This window comes from Stegodyphus dumicola, chromosome X2 (genome assembly GCF_044657685.1).
Source record: "Stegodyphus dumicola isolate Sdum_Otavi_A_Nest chromosome X2, ASM4465768v1".
In the NCBI taxonomy this organism is placed as follows: Eukaryota; Metazoa; Arthropoda; class Arachnida; order Araneae; family Eresidae; genus Stegodyphus; species Stegodyphus dumicola.
Genome location: NC_140781.1, coordinates 197,923,060 through 197,942,281, shown reverse-complemented (window position 1 = coordinate 197,942,281; position 19,222 = coordinate 197,923,060). Strand labels below are relative to the sequence as shown.

Sequence of the window (19,222 nt, the reverse complement as noted above, 5' to 3'; positions counted from 1 at the left end):
GAAAATCCCTTTAAATTCCATGGAATCAGTCTTCTGTGCTAGGAATGGAGTCTTGGGAAAAATATTCCCAAGCAATGAATGTACCAGCGAATCAGCGATTTCATGCATTCCATTACTGTGGTCGCTCCGATCCAACATATATGTGATCTGTTATTATTATTATTATTTTTGAATATAAAAGATAAGGTATTGGCAAACAAATGGGAAGAGCGAAAAAGGTTTTATCAACTTCTCGGTTAGTTATACTCGTATTTTTGAATCGTTTTAACATCTCTGGCCATTTGACATTTTATTTGTTTTAGAAAAAAATTAGATGTTGTAGCTATTACTTAAAACTGAAACCATATAAACTTAATTATATTCCTGCATTTTTGCCTCTTTGTTTCAAAATCAGGCATTATACTAATCAACAAATGTTCTGCAGAACAAAAATACAGTTTTGCGTGTTCAGTGATTAGATGCCAAAGAATAAATGGTGAATTTTGCAATGCATTTCACAATTTCTAGTTTACATATAGTTTTTTAAAACTCTATCAGCAGCTAAGCGGTAAAGTCCCTGAATACTAGTAGTATGACTCGGGTTCAATCCTTAGGACGAACGGGCTGGCTGCACAAAATTTTTCGTGATTTTCTTCATGCGTAAATACCAGCCAGTTTTCCTTAAAATGTCCGACGCGAAGGAATTCCTCCCCGTAGGCAGGTAGCATATTTTTTCCCGTAATTCAAATAATTCTCGTCTTCTTCTTATCCACTTCTTTTCCTTTTTTAAATTTTATTGTTTTATAGCAAATTTATGTAATTCTTTTACATTTTTATTTTTATCGTTTTATGTGTAATCATAGCGCATTTAAGTGTATGATCAGTTTAACTATATAGTATGTTAATTTCTGTGCAGCTGACAAAACAGAGTTTTGTGTAGTTATCAGAATGTAACAGAGCATGAGCTATGGTCTGTTAAAATCTAACGAGGCTTGGCAATATTGCAAAGGTAACCAACAACATTTGGTGAAATCATGCCGAATATGAAGACACTCTGTTTCAAAAATGTGGTTTCGTGGACTAAAATCGTACTGAAGGCTATTCCTCTTCATTCTATCTCGCTCATGAGTAACACTACGCAAGAGCGGCCAACAGTAAATCGAGTTATAGTTCAACTTTGAATTCATCAATGAATAATCAGTATTTTGAATCTCAATTCGGTGGACATGTTCCCAGCAAACAGTATTTGCTCTTTTTATGCGCCGGCGTTTTGAAGATGTGAAATTATTGTTCATTTCTGGACTTAAATTTGCAATATTTGTCCATAGTTACAGAAGGATTTTAGCGGGATCTTCTTGCTGATAGAGCTTCATTTCCCTTGTTTTATTATTTCAGTTAATTCGACATTGCTTAGAGCTCTAAAACAGAATCATGCATTTCATTCTGTCTTACCACTTTATTTGGGAAACTGATTTGAACCTCCAAACGTGCAACAAATATCATTGCAACAATACAGTTAACCGAAACTCACTCTTTTCGCTTGCCTTGATTTACTGTTATTTGTTTACAGTAGCCTGTTTAGGCCTTCAATGCATTTTACTTTAAATACATACAAGACGATAGGGCCAGACGAGTAAAGCCATTAAACATTAGTAGTTCGCTTCAGGTTCTACCGCCAGAAATTGATAAAGTTAGTTACATGACATTAGAGAGAACTTCCTTATGTTTAATAATAATATATTAGACATTTTCACTTAAAATGTTTCGACGAAGTCATGTCTTCCCTCGAGCAGATAGCTTTTGTGCATTTTTTATAATCAAAGTGTGCAGTTTAAATACTTGTACATATGCTATAGTAACAATGTTTATACATTGTTTATAAGTCAAGTATGTTTGTATTTCGCTAAAATATGACTCATTTTATAACTTGTTACATTTCACAGAAATACACTAGTTTGCAAAACTTAAGCAACAAATACATTTTTCAACATATAACCATGAAATTGCTGAAAAGGGCATTTTGCGATCAGTACAATGAAAAGCAAACTCGGTAGAAAGGTAATGCATACGCAAATATCAGTGCTATGACTTCAGAAGGTACGTCAGAGTCAGCACGTGCATTGCAAGGCAACTTGAAAAGAAGAAAGGTTAGGTTAGGTTAGGTTATTTAATTACGGCAAAGCCTCGAGGGCTATCTGCCTAAGGGGAGGGATGCCTTCGTGGAGGACGTTCTAAGGGAAACTGGCTCGTATACACGTTACACATGGGGAAAACCACGAAAACACCCATGCAGCCAGCCCGTTCGCAGGATTCGAATCTCGGACCGAACTACCAGTGTTCAGCGACTTTACCGCTCGGCCGCTGGTGGGCCGAAAAGAAGAAAGGAAGGCATTATTTTGCAAGTTAAAGTGAGACTATACGTGTAGTATGGCTACAAGAAAACACTAGGACGCTTTTTCATGTTGTAGAATGATTGGCAACGTTGAGGAAGAATGTAGTCTGACGTCTGTAGCCTAAGAGTTTAGAACTCATAAAAGTGTTTTTTCATGAGCTTGGAAAGCTTTCCGAGTGAAAGGTACAGCTATAAGAAAGGTTGGAGGTGGTGGGTCAAGGAAAACAACTGTGAATGATGGCCGATATATCGCTCTGTAGGCGAAATGTGATCAAAACCAGATAGCAGGCAACATTCCTGAGCACTTGCACACGGTCCCGGCTTACTATGGCCAGACAATTTTATAAAGGCTTTCTATTCGCCTGTTGTCCTAAACACTGCACACTAGTGGCAGTGGCCCATCGATGGCATCGTTTACAGTGGTGCAGAGAACACAAAGGCTAAACATCTCATTATGGAGTGACGCCCTGCTTACCGATGAGAGTCGTTTCAGTCCGAAAAACGATTCTCGGTGCGATTTTATATAGAGGGATACACGCTTTCATCTCACTAACGTCAGAGAAACAGACAGCTGGCGGGCTTTTAGGGGGGTATTATAAGGAACGGACGTACTGACGGAGCTCCACATGTTCGTCAGAGGTTCACTTATCGAAAATCATTGCTATGGTGATGTTATCCTCTCCCAAATGCGTCTTTTCCAAGGTGCTATTGGTCCTGAATTTGTTTCTATGAATAAAAATGCGCGGCTATAAAAGGACTCCTGATGTTAAGGTGCTGCTGGCAAGAGAAGATATCTAAAGAATGAATAGGCCAGCGTGCTTTCCTGATTTAAATCTCATTGACCATGTGTGTGCTACCTTAGGGAGACGCCCGGCTGTACGACCTTACCCTCCGGAGAATACTACACAACTGAAAGAGATGCTTCTTGAAGAACGGGAACTCTTACCCCAAGAACTGTTAGATAATCTGGTGTTGAGTATCGATAGACTGTGGGACACAACCATTGCAGATAGGGTAGGTTATATCCCTTACTAAGGGTTTTTGATTTATTATTCTTCCTCTTGGTTTGACAGTTTTTTTTTTGTATCAACGTCATTCTGTCAATGAAGCCTTTCCTATTCGTTCCGTGCTGTATGAATCTGTTTATTGTTTTGCTACTATATTTTCTTCATCTTTTAAGCACTACATTGTGCCTCTGAAGGACGAATTTTATGTCTTCGAGTTGAATTTTTAGGGAATGACAGCCCAGACTGCTTAAATAAGCCCAGATATATTAAGTTGCTTAAATATTTCCAACTAGTGCATTTAGCATTAAAAGAAAAATATTAATAGGTAATTTAATTTAAGCCATCACGTGCTTTGAATGAATCAAATGATAGTGATTCAGTCAAATGGATATAAGTGTGAAATGGCTCAAATTCCCACTCCATCAATTTGCGCAATTTCATTACATACGTCCAAAGGTTTTTAACAGATAAATTTAATCTTAATCTTCTCGCTCACCGAAGTTCAGAACATTCATATATGTAAATTTCTAATTTTATACGCAATCAAATTAAAAAAGTTTCTTTGTAAATAAAAAATGTATTGGCATAAAATGACGACGTTTGAACCAAAAATGAACGAAATTTTTATCCTTTGCATAATCTGTCATTTTTTTTCTAATTTCAGACGTTATGAGGTGTTTATGGAGATAATGACATGAATAATGAGACATGTATTTTATTCTGCAGTTTTAATTATACGGTTCAAAGATGCCACTTACTGTAAATTTTCCCACAGTTTATTACAACATTAAAATTACATGTAGAAAATTGCAACTCATTATTTATACTCCTCGCGTACGTAGAATTAAGGTATAATGTAGAGATATCGTGTAGAATATAATTACCATTTTATTGGAGTGATTTAAGAATTTCCCCCTTTTAATGACTGCAAATGAGGTATCTTGATGTGGATCATATTTTGAGTAAATAAAATTAGAAAGCTATTGAGTCTTTTATTAATTCATGCCATAATTAAGGGAAAACTTTGCTAGAATAGATGATATAGGAATCAAAAGGTTAGTCTTTAGTTGAGTAGGAGAAAAGAAACATAAGGAACGTTTTGGATATTGTGTTTGTCCTTGTGTGTTTTATGTGCTTCGATAAAGTGTTTCATGTTTGCGGAATGATTCCTGTCTTTCTGGAGTTTACAACACCCTATATCGGGTAGATGCGAGTCCAAGAATTTATTCTAGCTTTTCGTTCTTAACATTCGTACTCGTAGCTCGTTCAGTTAACGGAATGTAGCGGGAACGGAGTTCTAGCTTTCATTGGTCTTATTCAAACCACACTATGTTTTTAGACATATTCCTAAGGCCAATAAATCCCAAGATAAATCCTTGACCGAAACAGTTAAATATAGTGATAAACAGTTCGAGATTTTCCTTTGTAGTCCGATGTACGTGATAAAAGCCATTCATTATGCGATGAACCAAATAATTTCACTTAAGCCACTTCAAGCTGACCATTGCAGAAAACTGCTTTCCCACTAGTTTTCAAGTCTACTTAACCTAGTAATTGGTATTCTAATTATTGCAGCTGACACTTAATCTAATTTCTGTGTATCAAAGAACTCGTGACTATGCTGCAGGAAGGAATGATTTAATTCCAAGATTTAGCTTACTAAACAGGTTTCAGTATCCATAAAGAAGCTAATAAAAGTGTAAACATGTGTTGAAAAGAGCTTTCGGAATCCAAAGAAATTATCTCTCTTAAATCAAAACCAGCCGTCACGCTTGGTTTCATTTACACTCGAAAACATATTATCATCAAATTTCTTCAGGAAATTAATGAGAATAGACACTATGCTGACTTTAAAAGCATAGAAAGCCTTCTGTAATTTATGACGGAAATACCATGTTGTGTTTTCCTTTCTTTAATTTTGAATTCGAAGTTTTCTTTTTCACAACAAACTAAAGATAAATGTAATTTTCCGCAGTTCTTTCTAAAAAGAGAAAAATCTTAATTTATTGAAAATTTATGCAAAAGAAAGTTTTTTTGGCGTTTTAAAATTTAAATGATATAAAAAGCGAAAAGTTTATATAAAGCAAAGTATGTAGATTAGAATGATTAACATCATTAAAGTTCTTTTTTTTTGTTGCCATTCATTTCATTCATTGTATCTATCCTCTTGCGTCAAAAGTTCTTATTAATTATTCTATGATATTCTTTTAATTTATCTGAGCTTAAAGTGCGTAATGATGGGTTTCACATTTGTGCAGTAAGCTCAGATAATTAAGGTTAGGTTAGATTATTTCAATATGTCAAACCGCACGAGGGATATTTGACTATCTCAGACGATTATGACTAGCATTAATCAGTAAAATTTAATTTGTCTTTTGCTACATAAATTTCAAATGATGTACTTCATAGTATTTTCTTCAAAATTTTTTCAATTCCGCTTATTAAACTTTGCTATAGGTCATAAAAATTCTGCTACTGAGAAGTCGACCTTTTAATATTTAGCAAAAGGTACCATTATTTTGAAAATATAAGTCACTGAAATTAGAGATAGTTTACCTTCTATTATCTTCTAGAATTATAGTCGATAGTTTTCAATTTTTACATGTAGTGCATCTCTACAGCCTATTGTTAATTATGATCTGGGGGTTCTTTTTATGCACATTCTAATACTAATATTCTCTATACTCTGTACTTCAATACTGCTGCGAGTAAGTAAGATGGAGTCCAGAAAATGAATTTTATCCGACGTATTTTCTCCCAATGGTTTATAATTTTTCAGAAACTTAATTAGCTTTTTACCTTAATAATACAAAAAGCTTGTTACCGTGTTTAGGTTTATTAAATGTACCATCGTAGAGTCTATTAGGGTTTTGAAGAAGATAATATGAAAAACGAGTGATGACGACCTAGACAGGATTCGAACTGTGGACCTCCCTAGTGTTCTCAACCACAAAGGCACACAGTAAGAAAGGGGAAAGTTCTTTACATAATTAAATCCACAATCACTCTTTAATTGCCTAATCTGAAGGCTAGCTTAAATGCCTTCCTTAATTCTGGCTCCAATAATTTATTCAGAATTTCTTTAAACAACAGGAAAATTGGGATTTGAGGCGGGAAGAAGAAGGCAGTTGCCTGAAATAAATATAGGGAGTAATTTAGATTCATTGCATTACATAATTATGAAGCGAAGAGCAAACAATAGCATAAACGAGGAATGACTTATCTGTGTATTTTTATACCAAAAGCTAATGTATCCTTTTGATTCAAAATTTTTTAATGCATCTCTTTAGCATTTATACTTTATAAGTACCCTTCAGAGTATCGTTTAGAGCATTTGTAGTCAAACGCCCTTTACGTAATCATCTAATAATTTTGTCTGTCCATGATGTAGCTGAAGAAATAGGTCTATCATTTCGAGATATCCACATTCATGCATGTATCTTGAATTTAAACTGTTCTCAAATTTAAAGTTATTAAATGCTTCATACCTTTATATAATTCTTTAATATATTCATAAATAAATTCCTCTTATTTATATTTATATTATGAGCAGGGCTGCTTTTAAGCTTGTTTTAGAGAAGTCTTAGAATTCTATAAATAGCCACTATTTTTCAATATTCTGTTGGATTTTCGAAACTTAGAGAGCCCAAAATTACCAGAAACTTCCTTTGTTGGAATTGCGAGAGACATCGAGATTGATCTCTAACGTAGAGCATTGTAAAGTTCCATTAGAGAGACACAGAAAAGAAAATTGACGTAGAAATTCTGATTTCTTAATCAAAATTGGTGTTACAGTATGCATACGAATCTAGAATACTTTTCTTCAGAAAAGTACTTATAGTTTGTCGCAAATAAATTCAGTTGTATTTCTCACCTGAAGCATATCCAAACAAAGGTTGGAGATGTGGCATTTAACTACCATTTATCAATAAATCTGATATGGTTCTTCAATACGAGAATCAAATAAAGTGCTTAAAAGAGTGACTCAACCAAAAGAGTAAATAATAGGACATTTTGACCCTCCCTTCTGACAGACTAGATGTTGCCCCTTCTAGTTGTCGCCTGTTCAGTGTTCAGTTCACTGCAGCATTTGCTTGCTGGCAAAAATTTCTACAGTATTTTTGTACGAAAATGTAATAAATGAATATTTTGGGGAGAAAATGAAAAGAATTCTTGTAAAACATAATTAAAAATGTTATCTGAAAGATTAACAGGAAGCATAAAAATATGCAACATTTGTTTTTTCATTTGAAATTCAATCCTGTTTAATTTTTTGACCAACCCGAGAGTTCGTACATCTGAAAGCAAAAATTGCTGTTCATAGAAGTATTCCCTGTGCATCATAGGAAATAAGTCTTAAAAGAAAAATAAGAGACTTATATAGAAATATAAGTTTTAAAAAGGATAAATTTATTGGCTTAAATAATGAATTGATAATTTATTACAATTAGAAATATTCACAGATTTAGTTAAGAATTATGTATTAGTTTAATTTTAAGGAAGCTAATTGCATTATTTTATTTTTCTTGAGCTTATAAGGTATTTCTCCCGCTTTCTTAGCATGCCTTCATGGTGTACTGGTCAGCACACTCGGTTCGTATTTCGAGAAGTCCGCGGTTCGGTCCCGGCGAGAGCATTGCTCATTTTTCGCATCTCTTGCTTCGAAATAACCTGATGTCTCTACAAGCTATAAGTATTTAATCTACTTAACTACATTAACTTCTCCCGATGAGACAAAATTATTTTAAAAGATGAAAGTATCGGAATAAAGCATTCATTAACAATTATTTCACAGTAAGTTTTAAAGATAGTTTAAAAACAGGAAACTTTACAGTTAAAACACTCTACAGCTTCATTAGCATATTGCTCAGAAATGTTTCATTAAAAGTTTTGTGAAGATTCTGAGAATGTAAGTTACTACGGAAGACTATTTGTATGACTACTTGATCCAGATTTTGGTACTGGATGTCGTGTTAATTTAAATATGTTTCTGAACGCAGCTCAGCAGGAGGGAGTTGTTTCGCCTATTTTACCGTTTTGACCCAAATTTATGCCATACTGAAGAACTGTCATCTTAGAGTGACACAGACAAACAGCTTCTTTAAAATAACACGCGGAAGTAAGTTGGAGATTTCATTGTATTAAAAAAGTTTATACATTACTTAGAATGAAATACTGCAATTAGTTACTTATTCAAGCGTAAAATATTTCTTAATCGAGATTAGTTATGTGAAAATGAGAAATTATATTCGAAAATGCGAAGGTATGTAAACACAGTGCATCTTTTCCCTGGGAATAAGGCAGTACTCCTACACCTGTTTATGAATTTCATTAACAGGTGTTTAAGTATTTCTCACAAAATCTAAGTTTCCTTCTTTTTTAATTTTTAATATAATGTCACACAATAATTCCTAAAGAAGAAGAGTGGAATATATTCTTGCTGTTGGAGGTTCTACCAGGTGATCTCTTTCACTGATCTTCAAACAGCTGACAGTAAAGTAAAATTTTTAAATAAGAATCTAAAATGGAAATAATTATAAATCTATAAATTTTTATTTTTCTTAAGTTCTCCAGCAATAATCTTTAAATCTTATTTCTAACAATTTAACGTTTATCAGTAGTGGAACTAGAATTTTTGAAATAAATAATCAGTAAAGTATTTTCTAGTATACCACATGGCAAACTTCTGTGTTAAATTCAATATAACTAGTAAGTTGGTTCAAATCATTTGAAAGCCGTATTTCAAAAAGAATTGTAAAAACTAAAGGAAAGGAAATAAAACGACAGTACTTCTTCATCTACTTTAAGTTGTTGAAACAAATCTTTGTACAGTCACAGGTCGGCAAATGGAGAAAACAAACGGCCATGTAGTTCAACTCATGCACTCAAGTCTCAGCATCTTGTTGCCTATTTAATAAAATATGGAAAAAAGACTAGAAATATTTGCCGTAGAGGGATGCCTTAGTAGATGATATTTTTGTATTCAGTCTACATTTGAGGGGAATATGCAATAAGCCTGCTCTCTGAAAATTGAATCTAGTCAAACAAGTGGAGTTCAGCGATTTTGTCCACTCAACTACTGTTGGGGCCGTATCTCATTGAAGGACATATTGGAAGCAAAAATAGAATCCAGTAACGCTTGGGTTTGGCTTTGGCTTGGTTTATTTAATTAAGAAAAAGCACGCGAGGACTATCTGCCTAAGGGAAGGCATGCCTTCTTGGAGGATTTTCTAAGGGAAATGGCTCGTTTACACGTTACACACAGGGTAAACCACGCAAACGCCATGCAGCCAGCCCATTCGCCGGGATTCGAGCCCCGGATGGAACTCCTAGTATTCAGCGGCTTTATTGCTCGGGCGCTGGTGGGCCTCTTGTGTTTGGCAAAAAACTGCAATTATTCATTATTACTTGGCTTAGAGTTTCACAGTTATGCATTCATTGAATGAGCTAACAACAGTTCCAGGTATTTCGGTTCCAAGAGCATTTCTTGCTTTCTGTTTACTTCGAAAAGACAATGAAAACTTACTTCACCGAATCTGGGTTTTCAAAAGGAATTACTATCATTGAAATTTAAAAGAAAGCAATTTTAGATTTCAGATGTTAAAATTTTAAATAAAATGGTTTCTTCTCCGTGGAGTAAAAATTCATATTAGTTTTTTTTCCTCATAAACAAACTAATTTTCATTACGGAAACAAGTTATACAGTACTCCTTTCTTTCGTTTTTTTCCCTCACATATTGCATAGTTTTTAAACGTTTAAGCATACAACGTTGATTTTCTAAATTCTTGCAGTTTTTTGCGTGATCCAGAGAATCAATAAAAACTTCCCTTGAAATTTACAAGAAATAACGAGAAGGAAAAAACCTGGTAATTGCGAAACTTTAATATTTAGGTCTCTTAAAACGTGCAAATGTGTATATGGTACGCGGGAAATCTTGATTTTTATAATAAATGAAACGCAAATCCAGAAACAATACTAGATATACTTTTCTTTGCTCTTTTGAAAAGCTACTGAGAAAGTCTAGCGAACACGTATGATTAATAAAAAACTAGCTATAAGTTAAAAAACTCACTGTTAGATGGCACGCAAGCGATTATCCTGTACTGACGTAAGTAAAATATGGCGATGGCAATATTTTAAATTAATTAATAATAATGATGCAAATTAAAACAAATTATCGATTAAATCTATTAAAAGCCTAAGCAGAGCTGCTTGTTTGCTCAGTTGCTTATGGCAAAAGCACACGAAAGAGATGCCTTCAAGCAGGACATTTTAGAGAACATTCATTAGCTTGTATCCCCGTTACACTCGCGAAAAATCACTTATGGATCCAGTTCATCCGTTGTTATTTAACACATTCATCTCGATGCCACCCATATCTGGGTGACGGGTATGCTTCCGCGAGGGCCCCGTCACCCGAATATGGGTGACGATCTTCTTGCTCAAGTTAAATAGGATTTTCATTTGGATTTTTAAAAGGAATTTAATGGAATAAGCATAGAAATATAAATTTAGGATACACAACATAAGAACATTAAAAATATACACATTATACTATACATTTTCATTAATTTACATTTAGAATAAAGTATTACATTATACTATGTCGCATGGTATTCCTTAAAACAGTCTAAACACATCTGAGATGATTTTGGACAGCTAGAAAAATAGGTCGTAGTTTTTTTTAAAAATTTTCCTTGTTTCTGGGCGTTCGAAAGTTTGCCTTCTCTTCTGCAATATAGGGCCACATCCTTCTTATAGGCTTGTCCGTCTGATTCTTACGAATCTATAAATAGTTAGAAACTTTCTTCCTTTTGTTTCTAATATTGTCGAGTAGAGTATTTTCCAAGGACAATCATTTGATAACAAGAAATTCCCGAAATTTTCTTATTTCTCTCTCTCTCTCTCTTTTTTTTTTTATTTGTGGCTCTCTAGTACATGATATGAGCAGTTACTATAATTGTTCCCAAGAGTAAATGTAATGCTAATTTTCGATACCACTTGATGCTTTTCCGTATTATTGTGGCTTATGATACCATATGGTCGCTCCTGTCGGTGTCAGGTTTTACATTATTATATGCCATTATCACCAAAGACTTCTGAAGTCATAGTGGGTGCATGTTTTGTTGATAATATTCTAACATCTCGAACACCTCTCCATTTTAGCACCGCAATACCGCTGTCATTTTCTCGTGCTGTCATTTCACCTCTCTTCAATGGGTGCGATATTACAAAACTTGGCGTAAATTTTTTGTTGTATCGTACAGTTCCAAAGACATGCGTCTTAAAATTTAAACATTTGACTGCTAATTCATAACTTGTATAATAGTTATCGATAAACAAAGTTTGCCTTCCTTTAGTAATTTATCTGCAAGTTCGATGCAGACGTCTTCGGCTATGCCAACTTGTTTTCTTCCGTTGATACCTCATCTAGAATATGGAATGACAGTGTATAAAATTTACTTTAAAACGGCAGTCGGCTTAACATAAAGTACATAATTGTAGCAGAAATATTTTGAAAAAAAAAAAAAAAAAACTTCATAATTTTTGCTAAGGCTTTTATTCTGCTTGAGTGCTAATAAGCCAAATTTGTTACACTAAGCATTCAAGCTTGTTTTTCCTTCTTAAAAGCATGGGCGAAAAAATCCTTACTATTAATTATTTCGGAAGAATTCCTTATTCTTGCGAAACTAACTACATTTTAACAAGTCATGCATTATATTATCTATCAAACAACTTCAAACCGTCAAAAGCGTTTCTGACAGCCAGACAAAGCAATTTTGAAATTATTTAAAAATATTCTTACCTTTCTTACCGTTTCCTTTCTTTCGAACGTTTATTACTCAGTCGTAACATATGACATGATCAAGAAAGTGATCTGTTATTTCCTAATTTCACTCTGAATACGAAAATTCAAATTACACTTCCTGTTCGCAATAGGAACACTGGAATTATATCGCTATAGTACAGTGTCGAGAAAGCATCTTATTCAGTAAGCATAACAAATAATAGGAGTATTTAATCGAAAATATTCTTCAGTTCACTATAAACGTAAAATTAGAATGTGAATCGGAAGTAAACAGAATAATAATAATGATAATAATAATAATAATAATAGACCCAAGAATTTTGAATAATTTATGTACTGGAAAAGTCACACGTGTTTCTTAAAAATTTTAAATTAATAATGGATTTGGCTTCTAAGTTTTAAATTAGTGAATTTCCTATGTATCAACAATAACAAAATCTTTTCTTTTAAAGGAAGGAATTTCTTTTTTTGTCACAGCGCTGCTAGGACTTAATAGTAGTTTTCAAAGGAATAATTTTCGCGATTGGAAATTAACAGTGCTGCTAAAATACTAGAAGTAATTGCTTTACTATTCGAAAAATAATGAATTCTAATGAAGAAGTGAAGTGCGATTTGCTCTACTGATTTAGTTAAGAGAAATTTGCATATTTTGATAGTACTGATTACAAGAAAAGTGTGTGTGTGTGTGATTATGGCAAAGCCTCGAGGGCTATCTGCCTAAGGGGAGAGATGCCTTCGTGGAGGACTTTCTAAGGGGAACTGGCTCGTATACACGTTACACATGGGGAAAACCACGAAAACGCCCATGCAGCCAGCCCGTTCGCGGGATTCGAACCTCGGACCGAACTACCAGTGTTCAGCGACTTTACCGCTCGGCTACAAGAAAAGTGAAAGATCGTAATGTTTGATAAAATTATCATAAAGTTGATAAAATGGAAATTAATATTTGGATAAAGTGGAAAGTAATATTTAAGAAGTGGAAATTAATATTTCTCTCAAAATGTTGAATGCGAAATATTTTATGATTACTGCATTTTCCTTCGATTTTGGAATTTCAGTTCAATGAACGACTGGTGGAATTTTTATTCAAGGTAAAAATGTAATTAAAAAACTGTTGCGATATTAGTTAAAATATAATCAGTCTATTTATCTGCGTTATCACTGAATTATACTTCACTGACATTTTTGTAAATTAATCTCTTTTAGCGCAACTTCAAAATTCGACAGGTGAATGTAAATTGCGTAATAGGGAAAAAAAACTGTGCCGAAAAGATATGTCGACTGAGAGGAAACGTCTTGCTGTTAACGCTTGCTCCAGATGGCTTTTCCCAAACTTCAATAACTGCACTAAAATAAGGTCACAAGAGCTTGGAAAGTGAACTGTGATTAAAAAAAAGAAAGCTACTATACAGGAAGATGCGTCATTTTGTTAGTGGGTTTTATTCTTCCTTTCGTAATTGCCCGTCGCATGTATACGATACTAGCTTACAGACGTGAAACCATCTTGGTGCAAAATGTATGTTTTAAAATTTTATGCAGATGCTACAACATTAACGCTTTCACACATTTTTAAGAGCACTTAATGCGGTTTATTGTATTGTTTCCCAAACAAAACTATTTTTAGTCCAAAGGGGCTTTGTCCCTGAAGGACTATTGCTTTCGTTTTGCTATTTTGCGTTGGTTCATTATAAATGTCGGTTTCACTTTTCAAACTGTTGCCACCAAATGTTAGAGTCCTGCATTATATTTGAAGAATTTAAATAATGAAAAATCTGCATAAATGTATGTGTATTTCTCGCATTGTGATAAAACAACGGTATATAGAGCCATCGAATTTTGAATGACGTAATGCTACTGCGAGTATGGACATCTGGAAGCCAAAATTTGAAATTTGGAATTTCTTTTATTATCGATTTTATATTTTGTAAAACTTCAACGAATTTTTGATGAACAAACTCAAGGATTTCAAAGCGAGCAATGGCAACGTTGTACAACGCTGATAAAACGGAACAGCTTCCGTCCTAATGCGGCCTAATAGGCGCCTATCGGAATTAAATGCCGCCCCGCCATTTGATCAATCCACAATGCTGCGACCCCACAGATCAAGGGCAGACAAGGCAGTACCAGTACGGTACCTGCCGAGCCTTACTCTGTCCCGAGAGCCCTCAGGCCTTCCGTGAAGTCTGTTATTATGCCTCCGTGCTTGAGACTGCCTAGGTACAGATTCTAACCAATACTTCCCAGGCGTTCGCCTGAGTCAACCCCCCGGGGGGCAACGTTGTACAGAAAAACCATTCTTATCTCCAGCGCGTGAGATCGTGTATCGGAAATTCTAAAGATATGCTCAATTTAAAACTATTTTGCAGTATTGCTCTTGAATTGAATTTTATGGTTTAAGTGCGAAGAACGTGATATTTAATAAATAAAGGTAACAGACAAAGTGTTTAAAAAAAGTCCTTTTATACGTAATTTAAAATTCTTTTTTTTTTTGTAAAATTATTTTCGAGGGTTGCTTTCCATTCTGGGAAATCCCTTACGTTTGGTTAACAGTAATTCTTCCCAATAAATGTTTTCGCAAAGAGCTTATTTTTTCGAAATATATTATTCTTATACTGTTGAGTCTGACACAGAGGACACTGTGTAGAAAAAGGTTCAGTATTGTAATTACGGGTGGCAGGAATATTATAGGTGAGATGTAATCGAGGGTACTACGTGTTATTGTTTGTATACAGTTAATTAAAGTGTTACAGTTTAAAATTTGGAGTTATTTTCATGAGTGTAATAATGTTTAGTGTGTTTTGCGATCATTCAATAGTGACCAAACTCTTGGTAGGTGCTAAGCGAATTTTTGCTAAGTAACAACTGAAACTCGAGAAGAGTGTGGGGGGGGGGAACAAAAAAAAACCCTTCTTTATTTAAAAACTAAATAAGAACAGAAGGCGCACTTGGTGTTTACAATTCAGACAACCACCTGTGGCGAGGTAACTTAAAATAACACTAAGTTCAAATATAAGTTAGACTTAAATAAGCTTCAAAGCGGTTAACGCAAAGTTGGATTAAAATTTAACCGGCGTTTGTATTCAGCTATCGGCAATTACATTGCAAGGCCAAAGACATCAGATATCTTATCGAGCATCATAGTAACGTGGTCTCGATAGGCAGAACAGGCTCTGTCTTACAATCTAAAAAACCTCACCTTAAATGCAAGCTAATTAATTTACATTCTGGCGGGAAAACGGAAGGGTGAACTGACAATAAAGACCCGAAACATAAAATAACTGGTTAATTAACATAAAGAAACTTTACAATGTAATTCACACATAGGGTTGTTTTGATCGATTACCAATTTAATTTCTAATTTGGTCTTTCGTTAAAAAATAATGGATAGAACTTTTCCTTTTCGGATTCAATTGTTTATTTAGCTTCCAATATGAGTTTCCTTGAGCACAAGAAAAAATTAAGATGTGAATTTATAAGGTATTCTCCAACCTTCTCAGCATGACTTCGTGGTACAGTGGTCAGCACGCTCGACGTGTATTCGAGAGGTCCGTGGTTCAATTCCCGGCGAGGGCATTGCTCATTTTTCATTTCTCCTGCTTTCAAAAATATCTAATGTTTCTACAGTGGCGCCCGAACTAAAAAATGTGGTGAATGATGATTCTTCACCTCCAGGATTTGGCGATTGGGTCCCTTAAACCGCAGTTGCCTTTTAAAAGGGGAGTATATAAGATATTTCTTCCCGCCTTTTTAGCATGCCTTCGTGGTGTAGTGGTCAGCACGCTCGACGCGTATTCGAGAGGTCCGTGGTTCGAGTCCCAGCGAGGGAACTGCTCAGTTTTCACATCTCTTCTTTCCAATTAACCTAATGTCTCTACAGTGGCGCCCGAACTAAAAAATGGTGAATGATGATTCATCAATAGTGGGCGCACCTCGGAGTATATAAGGTATTTCTCCCACCTTCTCAGCATGCCTTCGTGGTGTAGTGGTCAGCAGGCTCGACGCGTATTCGAGAGGTGTATGGTTCGATTCTTGGTGAGGGCACTGTTCATTTTTTCACCTCTTCTGCTTTTAAAAATACCCAATGTCTCTACAAATTGTTCCATGTATAGAAATAAAATTAAACTTAACTGTGCATAGTTTGTAAGGTCCTATACTTTGTGAAACTGACTCAAAATTTCTTTAAATCCTAACAGCTTGCCAAGCGATTTTTCGCTCCTTCTGTGAAGCAAAGTTCCACAAAGTTCTGAAAAGGTAAATAACTTTTTTATTTAAATCTTAAACTTAATAATGTCACAGCTTATGCGCACAAATTAAACTGAATCACTTTCGGGTATTAACTAGCCGGTGAGCAGGTGAGAGCGGGTCCAGACACCCGGGCAGCTTACATAGACTGATCGGTTGTCATCTAGATTCCACAACTGTCTAGAGCAAGGGTCTTCAAACTACGGCCCGAGTGCCGAATCTGGCTTGCGAGCACTAATGATCCGGCCCGCCAGGGTTTCCTTTAAACTAATTTAATAAAATTTAAAGTAACAAATAACGTATACATTAATCATTTTACATAACAGCCAATCTAGAAATGCGCTGCCTATCACGCATGTTCTTTATAAAACATATTATAAACTTTACACAACCTTTTTCTAAATTTACACTGAGTGAAATACAGCAGCACACTATATAAAAAAAACTCATGTGGACACACATGACTTTCTCATACGTCCTTGAAATTACACGCATTTTTTACCGCACTTCATTTAAACTTATTTCCTTGAATTTTATTAGTGATATATTTGTCATTCAATCAATTTAGTTCTCACTTCGTGAAAAGACAAAAAAAAAAAAAAAAAAAAAATAAAAAAAATAAAAAAAAAAAATAAATAAAAACTCAAAACATCTTTTTAAAAAAAAGAAGAATCACCCCAGAGTTTAAAATGTAAACAAATGGCGACTTCGTTATGTTGCACTGAAACAAGTTTTAAACTGTTCATAATTCTACAACTATTGCATGCAGACTAATTAAAGCCATAGTAAAAGCCTTAACCAGAATATAAGAACAACATAACTGAGCCATTTCTAAAGCAAAAAATGCACAATTTACAAACACATAAGAATAAAAAATTTTAGCTCACGGAGCCGGGTAGCAGAGTGGGTAGCTATAGTACATAGACTTCTGACGTATCCGATTGCAACGAAAAAGGGAGGCGCACAACTACATGTTATAGCAGTCCCATATACAAAATTTCAACTTTTTGAGGCTACTCGTTTTTGAGATATGTGGGATACATAAATACGTACTTACGTACAAGTACAGACGACACGAAAAAAATCTCTCTGGAATCCATTTTACTATCTGTTTTGGGAAAAGAAGTCCTTTATTCTGTTAGTATGTACAGTTGTCATGAGAAAAAAAAATCGTTCAAAGCGTATCGAGAGCGGTGAAAATGGATACCTTCTTTTAAATATGATAACCGAAATTTTTCACGATTTCAATTCTTCATTTACTTCTTAGAAAGAAGTAAAAAATTCTCATTGTGTTTTTATAAGAATAAATGTTAGAATAAATTAGTGTCACTTTTTCATAATGAAACTCGGCAACGTCAAAAAAACAAACGAGCGCCAAACGATATATGTATTGGCGAGAGAGAATTCTATTTATGTTCAGATGCAGAAGTCTTGAGAAGATTTTGTACTAGCATTGAATGTGTACTTCATTTCTTTTCAGCACGTTACCTTCTTCTGTGGAATATGCTCCTGATGATATTGCCTAGTAGGTAAGCCTGAAGATATTTAAAACTTTTAAATGAATCTTTTGTAAGTTCTATATTTCAACACCTCGATTTCTATGTTTGTAAAGACTGTTAACTTTGATTTGTATTCTATATGTGTTCTATCTGAGCTAAGCAAACTCTGTAACTTGTTAAATAAAGATTCCGTAGTTATTCTAACTTGTGATTCTTTAATAAAACTATGCTAAATAGAGGACAGTGTACTCAGACGCCCTAACTATATTAACTACAACCACTTATCAATAAATGTTCAGTGTGTTAGCTTTCCTACTTTCATAGTAGTATTCTAAGTTGATTTATAGGCATTTTCAGTAGGGATTTATTTAAATCTTAATTTTTGTTCTGTTTAGTTGTAATTAATTTTAATTTTGGAGGATTTTTTTCAGACAAAACTTACCTAAATATGGAATACTTCAGTGCGAAAGTTTGCACCTGATCAAAATGTAAGCAAAATGCGTTGATAAATTGTGACAACGGAGAGGTAAATCCATTGAAAAATAAAGTACATACTAAACCGAAAAAATCTCTAATATTCTGGGACAAAAATACATTTTTGAAAATCTCTAAAAAAAGCTTTAAGAAATTTATGTTAGGTGAAACTGCATAAAAGTCTAAACAACAGGACTCTCCGTAAGATCATAGGTATAAATCCAATCACAGAAATCTCACTGCCTCGTTTAAAAACCTGTATGCTGCTCATCATAGTTTCATCGCCGTGGTATGATGAATTAACTGGATCTTGGTCCTCGAAGCTTCATGAAAGAGCCAATATGGCCCGCGGGCTGAATTGGAGACTCCTGGTCTACAGCAAGGATTCCCCACTTTAGCAAATAATATTGCGCTAAATGAAAGAAAATTACAGTTACCAGTGAAAGGAGAAACTAGAACGGAAAACATTGGCGTCGAAAGAAAGTTGAACTTACGCTCCGAAATATTAATGAACCTGAAAAATACATAAATCTCGAAGTCATCGAAGTATCAGTCATAACAAATGCCGATATACGAGTGCCAGATGTAGAAATAAAATCCAACCTTCAAGCATTCGGCATCGCTTTGATAGACTGACTGCGGCGCATGAATCATATTTCCGTTTTGATCGGCGCGGACATTATGTGGAAAACAGCAAGCGAAGAAATAAAAAGGATGAATAGAAATGCCGTAGTGATGAAACCTTGTTTGGGTGGTGCATACAAGGCAAAGTTTCTTCATCAGGCTTTCAAATCCATGATGCGTGTTTAAATCTAAGTG

At 34.6% G+C, this 19,222-nt stretch overlaps 1 long non-coding RNA gene across 1 annotated transcript in view; it reads left to right on the top strand.

The window, feature by feature from the left end:
• The window catches only part of LOC118189445 (uncharacterized), a 28,512-nt gene extending 10,379 nt beyond the window's left edge, over positions 1-18,133 (top strand). The window contains exons 3-4 of the long non-coding RNA XR_015039256.1: positions 16,382-16,439; positions 17,911-18,133. This is a non-coding gene — a long non-coding RNA (uncharacterized LOC118189445). The remainder of the gene's footprint in view (positions 1-16,381; positions 16,440-17,910) is intronic.
• The last annotated feature ends 1,089 nt before the right edge of the window (positions 18,134-19,222 follow it).